General features: G+C 46.4%; 1 pseudogene across 1 annotated transcript; it reads right to left on the minus strand.

Annotated features, from left to right (window-relative positions):
- Positions 1-4,808: 4,808 nt before the first annotated feature.
- LOC307065663 (dipeptidase 2-like) lies at positions 4,809-9,053 on the minus strand (annotated as a pseudogene). Its single transcript has 9 exons — positions 8,989-9,053; positions 8,656-8,842; positions 8,203-8,329; positions 7,770-7,899; positions 7,405-7,546; positions 7,034-7,103; positions 6,737-6,913; positions 6,068-6,357; positions 4,809-4,827 (listed from the first exon to the last, which is right to left on the minus strand). The product of its transcript is annotated as a dipeptidase 2-like (transcript).
- Positions 9,054-20,359: the final 11,306 nt, after the last annotated feature.

Raw genomic sequence — 20,359 nt, forward strand, 5'->3', positions numbered from 1 at the left:
ATCTATTGAGTCATCAATCAGCAAACATTGACCAATGCTTACCATTCCCCCAGTTACTATACTAAGGACCCAGACATGTCTCAGATAGTGGCCTTGCTCATTCACTGTATTTACAGTACTTTTTTCTAAATGTAACCAGAGCTCAGGTAAAGACAAGACATTGATTTGAGTCTGAAGTAAACAAAGCTGACTGGTCTGATGCCTTCAGTTTCCAGAATTCTTTTGTTTCAGGTAGTAATTTTCCCAGACCAATAGAACAAAGTCCTATCGTCTATTTATTTAATATTTTATGACAGTAGTCCTTGCCCCTTTGACCTCTAGTGAGGAAACTTGCATAAGAAACTGAAATATGCTTAGGTTCTATGGGTAAGTGCAGATAATGATATGAATGAAATTAAAAATGAAAGCAAAGGTAGAAAAGCCAGTTCTGAATAGATGAAGTAAGACAGAGGTATTTGAAAAATCAAATAGAAAAGATACAATAAGGAATGGAGAGCTTCTGGAAGTTTTCCAATAGGTGAGGGGTTGGTACATCTTTTTTTTTTAAATAACATGTCTGGCAGTTGTATGCCAGAGAAAGTTATAATGGGGTTGACTATATGCATGAAGTCCAGTGAGAACACTGTTTCTGTAGGCCACTGACGATGTTCTGAGTGTACATTCTATAGTACTAGAAATTAAGTTAGGAAACAAAGGGTAATCTGATGTCATTTTAAATGACATTTCACAAATGATTAGAGCTAAAAGGTGTCTTTTTTCACTCAGCCAACACGTTGAGCACGTACTATGGGGCAAGCACTGTGCTTATGGGTAAGAGATAAAAGAAAAAATAAAGGCCAGAGGAACTCAAAAGAGAGTGTGAGAGATGCATAAACAACTCATTACAATCAAATAGGGAGAGGCTATTAAATAAATAGATCATAAAAATGTAACTTTGTAAAACAGAACTTGGAGTCACTAACCCTGCTAATAGGGGATATTAAAGAGAATGCCAACAATGAGGGGGTTTGGAATTAGGTTTTGAATGTCAGTAGGAATGTTCCACGTGGAGAGAAGGTCAGGGGCATACCAGGAAGAAGGAACATCCTGGACTTGAGAACCAACACAATATGTTTAAGTGATTGTAAATGAGATTTTTTTTTGACTAGAGCGTAGGGTATAAGTTGCCAAATGGTAGAAAATAGAGTATAAAAGTTAGGCTGGAATAAAAATATAAAGTGTCATAATTCTTATGATGAAAGTTAGGTGTTTTCCTACAAAATGGGTTACTTATAAATATTTTAAAAATAGAGACTGCTGTGTAAGGCTCGAAAAAACACTAACTCAGAGTTGTACAGAGCTCAGGCTTAGTGGTGAAAATTTCTGTATTTCGTTTTCCAGGTTGGATACTGTTACAATTCTTTAACATTTCTTTTTCCTAAGTAAAGGCATCTGGTGAAAATATGGGATCCATTTTATCCTGGGGAAGTTTTGTCTTAACCTTTCTTCTATGTATTTTTTCTATTTAAAATGCTTTTGCAGAATCTAATCATACGAAGTTCGGATACTTGAAGTACCTGCTCATATTCTCTCTTTGACATAATGGGAATAATTGGGAAGTCTTCTCTAATTTTGAGACTACCATGACTACTCTCTTATGTTGGTTATTCCTGTAGATGAACCAATTTTAGGTTCATCTGAGTGATTAGTTAAACTTACTCCTCACAGATTGATTCAGCAGGTCTGAGAAGATATCTCAGAATATGTATATAGAGAGATAAACAATAAGAAATTACAGTAAGCACAAAAACAGATAAAGATCATTCATAATTTTTCATAAGATCTTATTTTCTCTCATTTCTCTTATTTTTTTCATAACTTTAATCATATGAAAAAGAAGGGAATTTACATGGAATAACAAAAGATATGCAAAACTTAAGGAAACACAATTTTCTTAAATTTCTCAAACTTCTTTGTATAGGATTCAGAATGCACTTAAAATGATTAAATGACTTAAGCTAAATCTTTTTTATTGCAAACTGTTTTAACCCAATTAACCAAGCAAGAAACTGAGAGTCATTCTTTACTCTTCTCCCCTCCCTTAAACTCTGGAACAATCCCTAAGAGTTGTCATAATTATACTATATATATATATGTATATATATATATATATATATATACACACATATATACACACATATGTGTGTATATATATGTATATCTATACACACACACACACACACACATATATGTCCATTCTTCTCTATGTCCATTGTCATATCTTTTACATTTCTTACTAGGATGTAACATCCCAGTTCACTTTTTCCCTGACTCCAGTATTATTTCTGTCTTGTTTATTCTCTGCATTGCAACCTAAGTTTCACTCAACGGCTTAGAGCTCTTTGATAGCTTCTCTTTAATTTTGGTGAAAAGGCTTCAAGCACTGTGCTCTTGCCTACTAGTCCACCCTCATCTGCTTTCTCTATCCTTACTTAGCATCTCCTTCTTCCATAAATTTTCAGCAATACTCAGTAGACTTCAGGGTTAGACTTCTCTTAATGCTGAACTTTCTCCAGGTAATGTCATCAATTTGTATCATACTTTACTCATTCAATCCTCGGTTAATGCACTCTCATCATATGTTTCAAAATAAACATTGAATCTCTGGCTTTTCATGACTTCCATTAGAGATTAAATTCCCTTTCTACGTGTTCTTATAAAACTTGGCTGTCCAGTTACCTATGAGAGGTATAGTTCTATTTTATAGTTCATTGCCCCTACTACATTGTAAACTGCATGTGAACAATGTCCTTATTTACCAGTGTTGTAGGTACTCAATGAATATTTATTCTGTTAAAAGATTTATTCTGTTAAAAGTTGAGACTGTTTATGTTCCATAAATAAGAGAAAATGTAGCTCAGAACCAAGTAGTGGCAAGAGGCTTGAATAAAAGTAGACAATATTGAGGGATAGTAGGAATTTAGGTTAGAGAGTACTTGGTTACTGAATTAATTATGAAGGTGAGGGATGATTATACAGAATCCAGAGTTTTATTATTCCTTTAAATTAATTTTTATTAGAGTATAGTTGCTTTACAATGTTGTGGTAGTTTCTGCTGTACAGCAAAGTGAATCAGTTATACCTATACATATATTCCCTCTTTTTAATATTTCTAACCATTTAAGTCACCAGAGAGCATTGAGTAGCGTTCCCTGTGCTGTACCATAGTTTATCATTAGTTATCTATTTTATACATACTGGTGTATATATGTCAATCCAAATCTCCAAATTGATCCGGCCCTTCCCCCCGCCTTGGTATCCATGTGCTTCTTCTCTACATCTGGGTCTCTATTTCTGCTTTGCGAATAACTTCATCCGTACCATATTTCTAGGTTCCACATATAAGTGATATTATACGGTATTTGTGGTTTTTTTTTGATATTGATCTGCTTGAGTTGCTTATATAGTTTACAAATTTATTTATGTTTATATTTTTTGGAGATGAATCCCTTGTCAGTTGCTTCGTTTGCAACTATTTTCTCCCATTCTGAGGGTTGTCAGAGTCCAGAGTCTTCAGTGTTCCCCCAGTATCCAACTTGGACAAGTGTACAAATAGTGGTGGTATAAATGACGTAGAGAGATGAATAGTGGAAGTAAGTATTGAAGGTAAAATTAATCGTTCAGTAACATCACATAATTAATTTTAAGTGTCCATGTTATATTTGGGCAGAGTTGTTCAGTTGGCAATTAGTTAAGTTTGTAAGAGACTCAGGAGAGAGATATGTAAGTTTTAGGTCAAGATCTGTGATATATATGGTGGCTGGAATCACAAGAGTAGATGAGACCATCTATCAAGGGCAGAAGAGAGCTTCTGAGAAATACACATCTCTTGGCAGAGGGCAAAGTGAGAGTGCCCAATGAAAGAGATAAGGATGTCCAGAGGCAGGAGGAAGAAGTAGCAGGCTAAGATGCTACTGTTGTTAAGGTGAAAGATTTTTCTGAGATGACAAGTTTGATCAACAAAATCAAATATTGCTGAAAGGTGACAGAATGACCAAACAACATTCACTCAATTTAATCACAAATTAAATGTTGGTGAATGCAATTCCAGTGCAGATAAGTAAGAAGAAAAGAGCAAAATTGTGTGAGTCACGAGGTACATAAAGATAAGAAAATACAGACAATGAGAATAAATACAATTTTTGATAAACTGCACTGTGAAATTAGGAAGAGAGAAAAGGTAACTAGAGAATTACTTGGCATCAAGCAAGAGTAATTTTTAATGGGAGGGGGCCAAAATAAAATCGCTAAAGAGGAAAACCTTAACAATCCCAATGAGGTGGGAAAATGAATGGAAGGTACTGAGGAAGTGAGAATAGGTATTTATAAACTATGTCGAAAAGCTATTCTTGGACGTAACGAGAAAAAGTTAGTGTGGGGTGTTTTTGCTTTATAGTCTGTGTTTTCTCTGTGAAATAAAAGTTTGATGGGAGGTGATGTCACCTTGAGATAGCGCTCATCAAATATCCTATGTGCTTATCTACATTTTTCATCCTCCTTTGTAGTTCAACTGTTTTCCTTTGATTCGTTGTGGCCAGTGGCAAAGAAGCAGAATCAAGTGTATCACTTCTGAGCTGAGGTCATTAGGAGCCAGTGTCCCTCTTGTCTGGTCCTCTGCTATTGTGACATTGGAGGTCAAATAGTCCAGATGACGTGGCTGCAAGATGGATCAGGACCATGTGACCTGTAAGGGCTTTACTCAGTAGAGAAATAACGTACTCGTATTTTCCACTGAGATTCCTGTGTTCAATAGATCTGCCTGTGAGAGCTCAGAGAGCATAGCGAAGGCTGAAATGACAAAGACAGAGGGAGAGATTCTGGTAACAGATGGAAGGCGCCTGGCAGATAATATATTAAATGGTAAACAAAGCTGCTGGAGTAAGAGACAGAGTATATAAGAGATGAGAAGAAGGCCAACTGTCTGTAGTATCTAACGCTAAGGAGTGAGGAGAGAAACAACTGAAAAATAAACATAAAAAGAATGATGAGAAAGAAGCTAGGTGGTATGCCAACAGAAATCATAAAATTGCTATAAAACATAAAGGAAGGTAGTTTTCAAAGAAGCACCATTTAACGGAGTCAGTTGTTTCCCAAAGGCAAAATGCTGTGGGAACTGAAAATAAACCATCTGATTGGATGACTAAACTTTTATGAACAAAAGTGGAACCATTTCAGGAAAGTCATGGGAGAAGACGCTGTGTTACAGTGGGGAGAGTTATCAATACATTGTGAGGAAATGTGCCTTCATTTGCAAGAGATGCCAATTAAGAAGTGAAGACAGCATTTAAAGGGAAGGGATAATGTAAGAAAATTTTTTTAAAATTTAATTAAGGAAACTTGAATAATTCGAAGACAAAGAGGAAGGTATTAGTGAAAGACTGAAAATCAGAGAAAGCTATCTTAAGTTGTTGTTATGGACTGAATTGTGTCCCCCCAAAAATTATATGTTGAGGCCCCTCCTAATTTGACTGTAGAAGATAGGAGATAGGTCCTTTAGGGAGGTAACTGAAGTTAACTGAAGTCATAAGGGTGGGGTAATAATCTGACAGGGACTGATGGTGTCCTTATAAGAAGGGGAATAGATTCCAGAGATCTCTCTCCCTCTGCTCGTAGAGGAAAGGCCGTGTGAGGACACTGCAAGAAGACAGCCATCAGCAAGCCAGGAAGATTGTTCTCACCAGAAACCAATTCTTATGGTATTCAATACCTTAATCTTGGACTTCCACCGTCCAGCACTGTGAGAAAATAAATTTCTGCTGTTTAAGTCATTCAGTCTATAGTATTTCACTATAACAGCCCAACCAGACTAATACAGACCTTCATGTACACTGCAATATACAGAAGCTAAACAATGATTGTGAGCCAGAGATTCCATCTTGAACAGAAATGTAATGACGCTTGTGGTACTCCCAACTTCACGAATTTTGTCAAAAAGATGTGAAAAAAAGTCAGTCAAACAACGGTTCTGTTAGTGGATATTTTCTTTATGTTTTTGACATAAAGCAGTGTCTGACAGCCTCCCTGGTACCCATCCGTATCGCTGTTTTGATTCTGTGGCTCCAGTTCCACATGGCACCAAGGTGCTGTGTACTGTCCATTCTTGGGTTTTTGGGTGCTGTACCTGTTGCCAATAGGTGGGTCAAACCACTGGGGCTCTTCTGAAGTCCTCCCTAAATTTGGACCCAGCTTCAGCTCCAAATCCGAGTTTTCAGAGAGCCCAGGGTGAGGCTCGCCTGCCACAGTAGACACGTTGGCTAACGGGTTGCACTGCAGCACCCGCTCGGACAAGGGCACCATCACGATGCCACCGTTCTTCTTCTGCAGGGGCGGACCCGTGGACAGTCAGCTTGGCCCCCAGCACAGCCAGCTGCCTGTTCACTCTCTCGGCCCCTGTGAGGAAGGTGTTCAGCCCTGGCTTTGAGGTCAGAGTCGTCTCCTCTCTGGGTTTGTGTGAATGGAGGAGCCGCAGCCCCGGTCTGGGTGGTGTGTTGGCCCTGGGTTTCTGGGTTTGGAGGAGTATCTTACCACCTAGACCCCCACCTAGGGCTGAAGAGTTCAGGGGCTGTGGACCGTGGGTTTTGGGGGCAGAAGATATTTAACCTGGCGTTTGAGGAAATGGAGGGAGAAGAGGCTCAGGTTCAAGGGCTCCTGGTTTGAATCTCTTGCTTTAGGTTTGAGGGCCAGGTTAATCTCTCACCAGAAGCTGCAGGATATCATCAGGAACATTGCGAGTGTTCTTGCACATACCCCGGGCAGCTGAGTGGGAGAAGATGACCGGTGCCTGTGACACTTGTAGGGCTCGCCGTGCCACAGCATCCGAGACATGGGCCAAGTCCACCATCATGCCCGGGCGGTTCATTTCTGCCACCACCTTCTGCAGGGACAGGATGGGGAGAGGGCATGAGGGCTGCATTTATCTTGTGTGTATTTATCTGTAGGGCACAGGTGGGGCTGTACATTCATGTGGGGCAGGGTATGGAAGCCGCGTCCTTACCTCGCCAAAGCCGGTGAGCCGACTGACATTGCTGTAGAAGGGGTGGATACCCTTTGCTGAGCTCTGTGCCCTGCTGGATGGCCAGGAGGCAGTCTGACTGGTGGCCATGACTTGGCTACAAGAGCGTAGAAAGAGGTTCTGTCGAACCGTCTACACCTGCAACTCCCTGGTGCAAGAGGAGGGACCCAAACTGGGCTGTGCCTGGCAGTAGGAGGGCCCTTCTGGGGATTCAGTCTTGTTCTGCAAACCTCCATTCCCCTCCCGACCCCAGGTTCAGGGCTGGATCCCAGGGGTAAACTTGCTTTGGGCCCCAGCGTGATCTTGGGCAGATCCCTGCCTCACTGGGCCCTTACCATCTGCACTGTGCTCACCAGGGCGTGTTGCAGGTGTGGGTGAGTGTCACGTAGCGCACACCCAGCGCATAGAAGGTACGCAAGATGGAGAGGCTCCTGTCGAGTGAGTAGCCGCCCTCCACACCAATGAGGCTAGCCAACTTCCGGGTATTGTTGAGAGCTGGGGGCAGGTAGGTCAGATGATCATTTTCAGAGGCAGGGGTAGCTAACTGAAGTCCCTAACACCTACCACCACCAGTCTGTTTACCATTTTTTTTTGTTTTTTTGGCCGTGCCGCGCAGCATGAGGGCTCTTAGTTCCCCCACCGGGGATCAAACCCGAGCCCCCTGCAGTGGAAGCGTGGAGTCTTCACCTCTAGACTACTAGGGAAGTCCCCCGTCTACCTTTAACTGAGGTCACAAGCTCCAGCTCAGAATAGGAGGCACACATGAGGCAGATGAGGTGAACTTGCTCCAGGGTGAGGCGCACAGCATCGCGTTCGTGGGTCCGGCATGGGACGTAGGCTCACCAGAACTGAGGGAAGGCAAGGGCTTAGTTTGGGCTTTGGAGCTCCTTGGGCTTCTCATAGCCTCCTCAGCTGGCACAACACTCACTGAGCCCAGAAGTCACATGTAATGCGTTGCTTTTTCTGTGGTACTTGGATGCCCGTCAGGTTGGCTCACTGTGACCCCTGTTCCCCCAGCATCCATGGCATGGCACTTTCTAGGTCACTATGGTAACTTAGTTCCAATGTGACTAACCTGTGGTCTCTGAGGCCCCCAAACTGCCCCACATTCCCCAGCAGCCATGGTGGCACCTTGTGTGTCCCTTTGGTACCTGGGCACCCACGAGATCATTTTTCAGCCTGTCCACGCTGGTCTGGCCATGGCTGAAATTGCGCAGATTAACATCCTGTAGCCCGTGGTGGTAAAACTGCCTCAGGGCCAGGGGCGTGTCGTTGTGGCTGGAGGGAGGTCAAGGCAAATAGGTGGGCTCCTTAGGCCTTGGGATCAGGCAGGACACATTGCCTGGCCTGGGCCAGCCTGTGGGTCCCCCACCTCCCACTGTCACACAGACTGTACTAGGAGCAGCTGGGGCCTGGGCTGAGGGGTGCCCACCAGGGAGGGGATGACAGAGAAGGGGAAGGGCATCCATAGATGATGGAGAGGACGCCCAGGGGTGGCGTGAGGGAGCCTCCCCACTAGCTCTGCATGCTGCGGACCTCCTGCCCTGCCCGGGGCCAGGCTAGGCACCCAGCGGCCCCCAGCAGCCCGCACACACTGCAGCCACCCGTCCACAAGCGGGAAGTCCCGCATCAGGGCCCGCGTGCGCTCCCGCGGACTTGGGGTGCTGGAGGTGCCCGGCGTGGTCTTCACGGGTAACCGGCCGCAGCAGCAGACCCAGCAGGAGCAGCAGACACAGCAGAGGCCGCTGGCTGAGTGCGCGGGGACCATCGAGGCGGGCAGTGGGGTTCTGCCTGTCGACACAGGGCACCTAGCGGCGCGGCCTCGCGAGGGGGGCGGTTTGAGGGAGGGGATACAGAGTCACAGGACCCTGCGACCCGTGCGCAGAGAGCCGCGATCCGGGAAGCCCAGCAGCCACAGGGCGGCAGTGCCCTCCCACCTCCTGCTCACAGGCAGCTCCTGCGGGCTAAGCTGGCCTCTGCGGAGAGCCCACTGGCCTCCCATCGCGGGTTCCCTCCACCCCTGCCCCTCTTCCCACTCCCACTGCTCCGAGGGGGCGCCCTAGGTTGCTCTCCCCGGCCTGTAACCTTCCTGTCCAAGCTGGGGTGCTTCTCTCAGAGGGCCACCTTCAGCCCGAGGCCTCCCGGGAGCACACCTTGTCCCCATCTGCCTGCAGCCGGCCCCGCCCACCCTGAGGGCTGCGTGCCAGTGTCTCTGTGGCCACAAGTGCTCTGGGCTCCCGGTTTCCCGGGACTGGGCCATGAGGGCTTGTGTGGGGGAAGAGATAGTTTCTGGAAATGCGGGGTGGGCGGGTAACCATGTGAGCTCTGGATTCAGGAAGGGGTCCTCTGCCCCCGACCTTCTCTCTCCACCTACTTGACTCCCCAGCCTGCATGACCATTCTCTGGGGACTTCAACCAGCGCCTGGGAACTATCAGGAACCTCCCCCACTTCTGTCAGCCAGCCTCAGGAAAGAGCGCCCTCAGGAGTCTCTACACCTCCCCAGGGCCTGAATAGAGGGACTTTGGGGATATGAACTGAACGACCTTCTGGGGAGAGTCAGCGACCCTTTTACTCAACAGAGCAGGAACCCAGTCAGCAGGCTATTTGAGTGGAAGGAAATGAAGTGATTTCCATGGCAGCAGAGCCCCCACCGCAGCAACCTTCCTCCCAGAGCTGCTGGCTGACCTTCTGGCCAGGATCCCTCCTACCTCAGCGTGGAAGGCCCGGTCTCGTGGAGAAGTATAGGTTCTGAGGAAAGACCTGGCACCTGGGTTCTGCTGCTACACTTGCCTTATCTCGTGGCCCTTGTGGCTCTAGCTTTCCCAGAAACCTCAAGGGCTTAAGTGCCTGTGCTTACTCAGAGGCCGCACGCCATTCCCCATTTCCAGCCTCAGGCCCTCCCCCTAGCTGCCTCCTCTAGAGACCCCCTCTCCTCAGCACACACACACACACACACACTCTCTCTCTCTCTCTCTCTCTCTCTCTCTCTCTCTCTCTGGGGATGTGCCTTCTCACAGAAGCTCGAACACAGAGATGCTTTAGGGACTGTGCCCAAACTCCTTCATCCCCAGCCTCTCAAGTTTTTGCTCTGATCCCTGGCACCCCCTGGAGCTGTTCCACCTTTGGAACCTTTCCCAGGTGGCAGGAGTGCCTAGCACAGGGGTAGTGACCTAAGTCTGAGCACTGGCGACCCTAGAAATCTGTTACACACAAACATTTTATTGAGCAGTAAGGGACCCCACTGGGGACAGAAAGGGCTGGCAGTAAAGGAGCATGTGAACCTCGGGGCAGGGTGCATGCTGCTTGACTCTCCATCCTGTTCTTGCTTCAGGGAGCAGGTCCACCGTGCTCCAATCGCCGGGTTTTGGGTCTGGAGCAGCCCAGCTCTTCGTGCGAACTTTCTGAAGAGTGCTTTCGTTTGGGAGCACGTCTGGGGACTGGCTTCACTGCTTCCACCTTTGCTGGTGGGGCCAAAGGAACATCCCCGTAGGCCCGGTAGCCACCAACCAGGCAGTATGTCTCCCCATGCCAGCCCAACTGCGTTTCTCCACACCCTCGGTAGAGGACATGGTAGTGCCCGGGTGTGGGAGAGAAACGGGAGCCACTGCTGCTGCAAAGAGAATCAGAACCGATCAGTCACTTGTGCTGTGCACAGTCTCCTGCCACAATTTCCCCCTCTCATGTCTCTCCCAGTTTCTGGCTGAAGACCTTTCATCTACTTGACATCCAAAACACAACCTTGGCCCATCACCTCTATGAGTCCCTAGAGAAGGGACACTGGCTGCAAAAGCAATCCCTAGAGCCTACGGCTGCAGCAGATGAGGAAGTCTCTTCACCGTTTCCAGGGAAAACAGTAGAACCCGAAAGAAATTGCAATCATGATCCTCTCCACCTCTCCCTTCCACAACAGAGAAAACATTTCTTGCAGTCTGTCACTTCTGAGGCTTTAAGGGAAATGTCTTTCAAGTTTTGGAAAGAAATAATCTAATACAAATCTGTTAAGAACCCCTCTCACCTTGGCAACCCCTCTTGGGCCCCAGTTATACTGCCTGTTTCAACCACACTGAACTCTAGCCCTCTGGTACTTTTATGTAGATTAGAACAAGGCTAAATACTGAGGCAGAGTGATCAGGAGACTCAGAACCGGGGTCTGGGTACCAAGTCTAGGCTCACATCAACCCAGCCTCCTGGGACACCATCTCCTCAGCCCTCCAGTCTCATTAGCACTTCATCACCCCCCCCTTCATTCTTCCGGTCTTCCCATCAATATGGCACCACCCTGTCCCCGAGTACTCAGCAACTCAGTACGGGATGTGTCTGAGAGGACCGATAGAGATGTCTGCATGACAGCACAGAGGTGCCTGGGTTTGAAGGTGTGCTTCTAATTGTGGCCCTCTTCCTCAAACTGCTCCATTTACCGTTTGCCAACAAAAATACACTTGTCTTTTGCTAAGAGGCCATTCAGGAAAGGGTCTGAATGGAAGCATCCTGTAGCCCAAAGGGGAAGGCTACATTATAAAGCTTAGAACCGTCCTGCACACTTGTCCAGGGATGACCTTTCACTTGTCCTCAGCAGTGAGCCCTGTGGGTCCCTGAAGGTGTCCCAGGTCACTGGTATTACTTACATGTGGGAGTGTGCTCAGTTGTACATAGTTGGCAGGCCCCACAGAAACATGTGCCAGCCAGGTGAGGTGGATTGTATCCCATACCTCCTGTGGAGGTGGCCGGTCTGGGTGTACCTGCTGCACTGCCCACCCAGGGAACAGAGCACAGGGTTGAGTATATATAGCCTATGAAGTCAGACATTGTCTCTGACAGTCAGAGAAACTTCCCTACCAGTTCTCCACCAGGTACGAATCTGTTTTGTTGTCAGTTACCATGGAATCTGTTACCATGGAATCTGTGAGAAGGCCTGTGAGGGCATCACTAGCCAGTGAGGTCATATATGGAACCTGTGACTTGAGGGGCAGGCTTCAGGAGGAGGGGCAGTTTTTTGGAGGAGAACAGGGTAGAGGCAGAGGTACTCTGCCTGGCCCCTCACACCTGGGCCTCCCCACCAATGCCGTAGTCTAGTAGACACCCTAGGTGAGGCGTGCTGGTGGTCTGGCACAGCCCCAGGGGCCACAGGAGGGCAAGAGAGACACACATTCTGTGATTGGCTTGAGAGGCAAGATGAACGTAAGAGAAAGCTAGGTTGTATGGCACTTACCCTAAGAGGCAGAGATTTGTGTGGACTGGGGGATCAGGGAAGGCTCCTTTGCAGTGGGCCTGAAGGACAAGTGAGATTTGGACCCATGGGGAAGAGAGGGAAGACATTCCAGTTTGGAAGAATAAAAGCAAAGACACACTCTTCTCGACCTTGTCCTGCCCCCAATATAAATTCCTAGCACCCTGAAATTTTTACAACTGAGGACTTAAAAAAACCAAGAGGTTAAGGGGCCTTCGCAGTGGTACACAGGTAGTGGAGAGGTGTTCTGCTCAGTGGTTAGGTTCACGTCGGGGCTCCGGGTTTACAGCTGATAGGAATGTGAGGACAAGCTCCTGCCATTTCAAACATTTCCAAGTGATACTGAGAGAGATGTTAAAGGTGCAAAATGCGGGTGCTGAATGACCTCACAAAGTGGGAATGGTGGGCCCATTTGAACATGAAATGGAAAACAAATTCATGACAAAAGGACATAATACAAAATGACAACATAATCACTACAGTCCCCTCTCCCCTAGAAGTAAAAGTCATTAGAATCCTCTCTCTCTCCACCATGAAAGGATGAGATAAAGACTCAGCAACAGCCCCCGTGAGAAACATGGTCAACCGTGTGAAGAGGTGTTACTAAGACGATTCAGTCCGCCTCAGAGAAGGAAAGAGACAACTCTGCCCTTAGCCTGATCAGGCCCACGGGAAGCAAGCACATTTGGGGCAGCCTCTGATAGTGTGGCAATGAGAGAGAACCTTCTTTAGGAGGGGACTCCCTGCTGCCGGCCCTGAAAAAGCAAAGATGGGACATTGGTTTAATGGGGCTGTTGCAGAGGCGTTGTTCCCAGGAGGTAGAGACTGCTTCGACTACCATTTTAGAGGTTGGGCCACCATGGTTGAGAAGCACAGCACCTTCTCTTCCTAAACTGCTTGAATCAGCGGGTACACGTTAGGACAGACGAAGTCAGGCGTCATTGGAGCGGACTGCCTTTGGGAGTGGTAGAATGTAAGCTGTGAAGGGGAATGCTCTGGAGGAGGTTTGTCATGGCAGGTGGGCCAGCATGAGACCATTCAGATTCTCCACGGTCCAGAGATTACTTGACTGGGAGCATCCCTGTGATGTGGCGGGGGGACTCCTACCTTAACAGGACCTGGCTGGGCATCTGGGGAAGGCGGAATAAATGGTTTTATTAACTTACGAGAGCGAGAGACTCACAAAAGCACTGAAAAAGACTTGTACCTGGATTCTGAGCCAACCCTAAGAAAACTTATCCAGATCTGGAGTAGGGCTCTGGAGGCTGCACTTTTAAGCTTCCTGGGCAGTCCCACCACAGTCGTCCATGGATAGAGGGACCAAATTATTGTGTGTTCTCGGTTGCTTTGGGGAGTCAAAGTGGGCAATATTAAAAACTGCAGCAGGCATACGTATAAACAGGCAATATTCAAGGCAGACAGAGGTGTATAGTTATTCTATGCATGAATCAGGTTTGGGAAAAGCTAGCCTGGTGGTTAAATAACACAACCCTTACGACAGACAGACCAGATTCTGCCCTACTTACTTGTGTGATTTTGACCCAGTTCTTTTATCCTTCTGACTGTTTCTTCATATGGAAAAGAGCTATGGCTGTACATTTAGCACAATATTCTCTTTTGGCAAAAGTTGCTCTGGGTCCATTTGTGTTCTCTGCAACTGAATCCTTTCCAGTGTGCAAGCATTTTTAAGTTGTTTGGTGAAGTATTACATTTGACTTTCAACTGTTCATTACTTTGGGCAAAGCTTATGTAGTGCTGCAGAGACTAGAACCTATGCAGAGATAGTGAGAGGATGTTATAAGCTTATTCTGCCGGTTGATACAAAAGTTTAACCTTTTCTCCTCTTCCTCCACCTGCCGCCAAGTCATGAGAAAGAAGGCAGAGCCTGGAAATGCACACCAGGCAATACTTCTGTGTCAGTTTGCCTTTTATTCCTCTGCCAGTACTTCCCAGAGAGATTTCACCAAAAGTGCCTAAGCTTGCCATGGCCATTGTTGTGAAGAAAGTTTCTCTCTATTGCTAGTCACATCCCCTTTCCCTTCTCCTGGGGGCTTAATGGATGTTTGGGGGCAGGAACTAAAATTTAAACTAAAAGGTAAAAAATCAAACAAACAAAAAAACAAAACAAAACAAAAAACAAGTGTTCTTTTTTTTTTAACATCTTTATTGGAGTATAATGGCTTTACAATGGTGTGTTAGTTTCTGCTTTATACCAAAGTGAATCAGTTATACATAAGTTCCCATAACTCTTCCCTCTTGCGTCTCCCTCCCTCCCACCCTCCCTATCCCACCCCTCTAGGTGGTCACAAAGCACCGAGCTGATCTCTCTGTGCTATGCGGCTGCTTCCCACTAGCTATCTATTTTACGTTTGGTAGTGTATATATGTCCATGCCACTCTCTCACTTTGTCATGGCTTACCCTTCGCCCTCCCCATATCCTCAAGTCCATTCTCTAGTAGGTCTGTGTCTTTATTCCTGTCTTACCCCTAGGTTCTTCATGACATTTTTTTTCTTAAATTCCATATATATATATAAATATATATATATATATATGTGTGTGTGTGTGTGTGTTAGCATACGGTATTTGTCTTTCTCTTTCTGACTTCCTTCACTCTGTATGACAGACTCTAGGTCCATCCACCTGATTACAGATAGCTCAATTTCGTTTCTTTTTATGGCTGAGTAATATTCCACTGTATATGTGTGCCACATCTTCTTTATCCATTCATCCGACGATGGACACTGAGGTTGTTTCCATCTCCTGGCTATTGTAAATAGAGCTGCAATGAACATTTTGGTACATGACTCCTTTTGAATTATGGTTTTCTCAGGGTATAGGCCCAGTAGTGGGATTGCTGGGTCATATGGTAGTTCTATTTGTAGTTTTTTTAAGGAACCTCCATACTGCTCTCCCTAGTGGCTGTACCAATTTACACTCCCACCAACAGTGTAGGAGGGTTCCGTTTTCTCCACATCCTCTCCAGCATTTATTGTTTGTAGATTTTTTGATGATGGCCATTCTGACCGGTGTGGGGTGATACCTCCTTGTAGTGTTGATTTGCATTTCTCTCATAATTCGTGATGTGGAGCATCTTTTCATGTGTTTGTTGGCCATCTTTGGAGAAGTGTCTATTTAGGTCTTCCGTCCATTGTTTCATTGGGTTGTTTTTTTTGATATTGATCTGCATGAGTTGCTTATATAGTTTACAAATTTATTTATGTTTATATTTTTTGGAGATGAATCCCTTGTCAGTTGCTTCGTTTGCAACTATTTTCTCCCATTCTGAGGGTTGTCAGAGTCCAGAGTCTTCAGTGTTCCCCCAGTATCCAACTTGGACAAGTGTACAAATAGTGGTGGTATAAATGATGTAGAGAGATGAATAGTGGAAGTAAGTATTGAAGGTAAAATTAATCGTTCAGTAACATCACATAATTAATTTTAAGTGTCCGTGTTATATTTGGGCAGAGTTGTTCAGTTGGCAATTAGTTAAGTTTGTAAGAGACTCAGGAGAGAGATATGTAAGTTTTAGGTCAAGATCTGTGATATATATGGTGGCTGGAATCACAAGAGTAGATGAGACCATCTATCAAGGGCAGAAGAGAGCTTCTGAGAAATACACATCTCTTGGCAGAGGGCAAAGTGAGAGTGCCCAATGAAAGAGATAACGATGTCCAGAGGCAGGAGGAAGAAGTAGCAGGTTAAGATGCTACTGTTGTTAAGGTGAAAGATTTTTCTGAGATGACAAGTTTGATCAACAAAATCAAATATTGCTGAAAGGTGACAGAATGACCAAACAACATTCACTCAATTTAATCACAAATTAAATGTTGGTGAATGCAATTCCAGTGCAGATAAGTAAGAAGAAAAGAGCAAAATTGTGTGAGTCACGAGGTACATAAAGATAAGAAAATACAGACAATGAAAATAAATACAATTTTTGATAAACTGCACTGTGAAATTAGGAAGAGAGAAAAGGTAACTAGAGAATTACTTGGCATCAAGCGGGAGTAATTTTTAATGGGAGGGGGCCAAAATAAAATCGCTAAAGAGGAAAACCTTAACAATCCCAATGAGGTGGGAAAATGAATGGAAGGTACTGAGGAAGTGAGAATAGGTATTTATAAACTATGTCGAAAAGCTATTCTTGGACGTAAAGAGAAAAAGTTAGTTTGGGGTGTTTTTGCTTTATAGTCTGTGTTTTCTCTGTGAAATAAAAGTTTGATGGGAGGTGATGTCACCTCGAGATAGCGCTCATCAAATATCCTATGTGCTTATCTACATTTTTCATCCTCCTTTGTAGTTCAACTGTTTTCCTTTGATTCGTTGTGGCCAGTGGCAAAGAAGCAGAATCAAGTGTATCACTTCTGAGCTGAGGTCATTAGGAGCCAGTGTCCCTCTTGTCTGGTCCTCTGCTATTGTGACATTGGAGGTCAAATAGTCCAGATGACGTGGCTGCAAGATGGATCAGGACCATGTGATCTGTAAGGGCTTTACTCAGTAGAGAAACAACGTACTCGTATTTTCCACTGAGATTCCTGTGTTCAGTAGATCTGCCTGTGAGAGCTCAGAGAGCATAGCGAAGGCTGAAATGACAAAGACAGAGGGAGAGATGTTGGTAACAGATGGAAGGCGCCTGGCAGATAATATATTAAATGGTAAACAAAGCTGCTGGAGTAAGAGAGAGAGTATATAAGAGATGAGAAGAAGGCCAACTGTCTGTAGTATCTAACGCTAAGGAGTGAGGAGAGAAACAACTGAAAAATAAACATAAAAAGAATGATCAGAAAGAAGCTAGGTGGTATGCCAACAGAAATCCTAAGATTGCTATAAAACATAAAGGAAGGTAGTTTTCAAAGAAGCACCATTTAATGGAGTCAGTTGTTTCCCAAAGGCAAAATGCTATGGGAACTGAAAATAAACCATCTGATTGGATGACTAAACTTTTATGAACAAAAGTGGAACCATTTCAGGAAAGTCATGGGAGAAGACGCTGTGTTACAGTGGGGAGAGTAATCAATACATTATGAGCAAAGGTGCCTTCATTTGCAAGAAATGCCAATTAAGAAGTGAAGACAGCATTTAAAGGGAAGGGATAATGTAAGAAAATTAAAAAAAAAATTTAAGGAAACTTGAATAATTCATAGACAAAGAGGGAGGTATTAGTGAAAGACTGAAAATCAGAGAAAGCTATCTTAAGTTGTTGCTATGGACTGAATTGTGTCCCCCCAAAAATTATATGTTGAAGCCCCTCCTAATTTGACTGTAGAAGATAGGAGATAGGTCCTTTAGGGAGTTAACTGAAGTTAACTGAAGTCATAAGGGTGGGGTAATAATCTGACAGGGACTGATGGTGTCCTTATAAGAAGGGGAATAGATTCCAGAGATCTCTCTCCCTCTGCTCGTAGAGGAAAGGCCGTGTGAGGACACTGCAAGAAGATAGCCATCAGCAAGCCAGGAAGATTGTTCTCACCAGAAACCAATTCTTATGGTATTCAATACCTTAATCTTGGACTTCCACCGTCCAGCACTGTGAGAAAATAAATTTCTGCTGTTTAAGTCATTCAGTCTATAGTATTTCACTATAACAGCCCAACCAGACTAATACAGACCTTCATGTACACTGCAATATACAGAAGCTAAACAATGATTGTGAGCCAGAGATTACATCTTGAACAGAACTGTAATGACGCTTGAGGTACTCACAACTTCACGAATTTTGTCAGAAAGATGTGAAAAAAAGTCAAACAACGGTTCTGATAGTGGATATTTTCTTTATGTGTTTGACATAAAGCAGTGTCTGACAGCCACTCTGATACCCATCCGTATCGCAGTTTTGATTCTGTGGCTCCAGGTCCACATGGCAACACGGTGCTGTGTACTGTCCATTCTTGGGTTTTTGGGTGCTGTACCTATTGCCAACAGGTGTGTCAAACCACTGGGGCTCTTCTGAAGTCCTCCCTAAATTTGGACCCTGCTTCAGCTCCAAATCCGAGTTTTCAGAGAGCCCAGGGTGAGGCTCACCGCCACAGTAGACACGTTGGCTAACGAGTTGCACTGCAGCACCCGCTCGGACAAGGGCACCATCACGATGCCACCGTTCTTCTTCTGCAGGGGCGGACCCGTGGACAGTCAGCTTGGCCCCCAGCACAGCCAGCTGCCTGTTCACTCGGCCCCTGTGAGGAAGGTTTTCAGCTCTGGCTTTGAGGTCAGAGTCGTCTCCTCTCTGGGTTTGTGTGAATGGAGGAGCCGCAGCCCTGTTCTCGGTGGTGTGTTGGCCCTTGGTTTCCGGGTTTGGAGGAGCATCTTAACACCTAGACCCCCACCTAGGGCTGAAGAGTTCAGGGGCTGTGGACCGTGGGTTTTGGGGGCAGAAGATATTTAACCTGGCGTTTGAGGAAATGGAGGGAGAAGAGGCTCAGGTTCAAGGGCTCCTGGTTTGAATCTCTTGCTTTAGGTTTGAGGGCCAGGGCAGTCTCTCACCAGAAGCTGCAGGATATCATCAGGAACATTGCGAGTGTTCTTGCACATACCCCGGGCAGCTGAGTGGGAGAAGATGACCGGTGCCTGTGACAGTTGTAGGGCTCGCCGTGCCACAGCATCCGAGACATGGGCCAAGTCCACCATCATGCCCAGGCGGTTCATTTCTGCCACCACCTTCTGCAGGGACAGGATGGGGAGAGGGCATGAGGGCTGCATTTATCTTGTGTGTATTTATCTGTAGGGAACAGGCGGGGCTGTACATTCATGTGGGACAGGGTATGGAAGCCGGGTCCTTAACTTGCCAAGGCCGGAGAGCCGACTGACATTGCTGTAGAAGGGTTGGATACCTTTACTGAGCTCTGTGCCCTGCAGGATAGCCAGGATGCAGTCTGACTCGTGGCCATGACTTGGCTACAAGAGCCTAGAAAGTGGTTCTGTCGAACCGTCTACACCTGCAACCGTCTACACCTACCACCCGCCCTGGTGGCCGGCAGGCCCGGGGAAGAGGCCCTGTCCCGCGCTCCCACTCCCGCCCCCGGCCATGGCGAAACGGCGGAGGGGGGCCTTTATCCGGAGGGAGCTGTGGAGAGCCACACCGGCGGACAGGTGGCGGCGCCGGGGCAGGGCGCCGGAGGGGGCGGCCAGGTGCAGGTCGAGGGGCTCGCGGGCCGCACGGACGGCACCCGGGCCCGCGGCGGAGTCTGGGTCCGGGCCAGCCACCCCGGGAGCGTCTGGGGTGCGGCCGCCTTTCAGGGCCGCCTTCTGGCCGCATAGAGCGCCCCCTCTGGCGCGCGGTGGTGGGAGGGGCCGGAGGAGGTGGGGCCTGCAGCGGTGCCCGTCGGGGGGGCGGAGCTGGCGGCCACCGCCAAGGGCGGCTAAAGGAGAAGGCGGAGCCGCAGCGGGAGGCAAAATGCCTATGGCACCCGGTATTCCCAGGCGGTCTCCCATCCAAGTACTAACCGGGCCCGACCCTGCTTAGCTTCCGAGATCAGACGAGATCGGGCGCGTTCAGGGTGGTATGGCCGTAGACGGGGGCAGGGGATCATTTGAAGGGGGTCTTGAAAGGTAAGAGTTCCACAGTGGCGACAGGGCATTCTGTGCAGAGGAAACAAGATAGCCAAAGATCTCTATCCATTGACCTTGCTCTATTTTCTTCCAGCATTTAGCACCATCTGAAATTATATTTTTATCTAGCTTCTCGTTGTTTATTTTCTGTCTCCCCCATGCACTCTAATTCTCCAAGTGCAGGAAGCAGGTCTATCCTATGTGCCCAAAAGAATCCCTGGCACATGGTGGGTGCACAGTACATATTTGTAGCATGGATGAATCAGTAGGCAGTCCAAGCAAAAGGGAGAGAACGGGATTTGATGAGATCTATAAGTACTTATGTGGTTTCATTTCAACCTCACAATTCTCCTTCCTAAGAAAGATGTCATTATCTCCGTCTTACAAATAAGGAAACTGAGGTAAGACAAAGGCAAGCAACTTGACAAAGGTCACACACCCAGTAAAAGGTAAAGCTGGCATTGAAGCCTAAGCTAGCAGGTTCCAAAGTCTGGACTGTACCACAGGAAGAGGCTAACAAAGGCCTGAACTAAG

Source organism: Hyperoodon ampullatus (assembly GCF_949752795.1).
Source record: "Hyperoodon ampullatus genome assembly, chromosome: 2".
Taxonomy (NCBI): Eukaryota; Metazoa; Chordata; class Mammalia; order Artiodactyla; family Ziphiidae; genus Hyperoodon; species Hyperoodon ampullatus.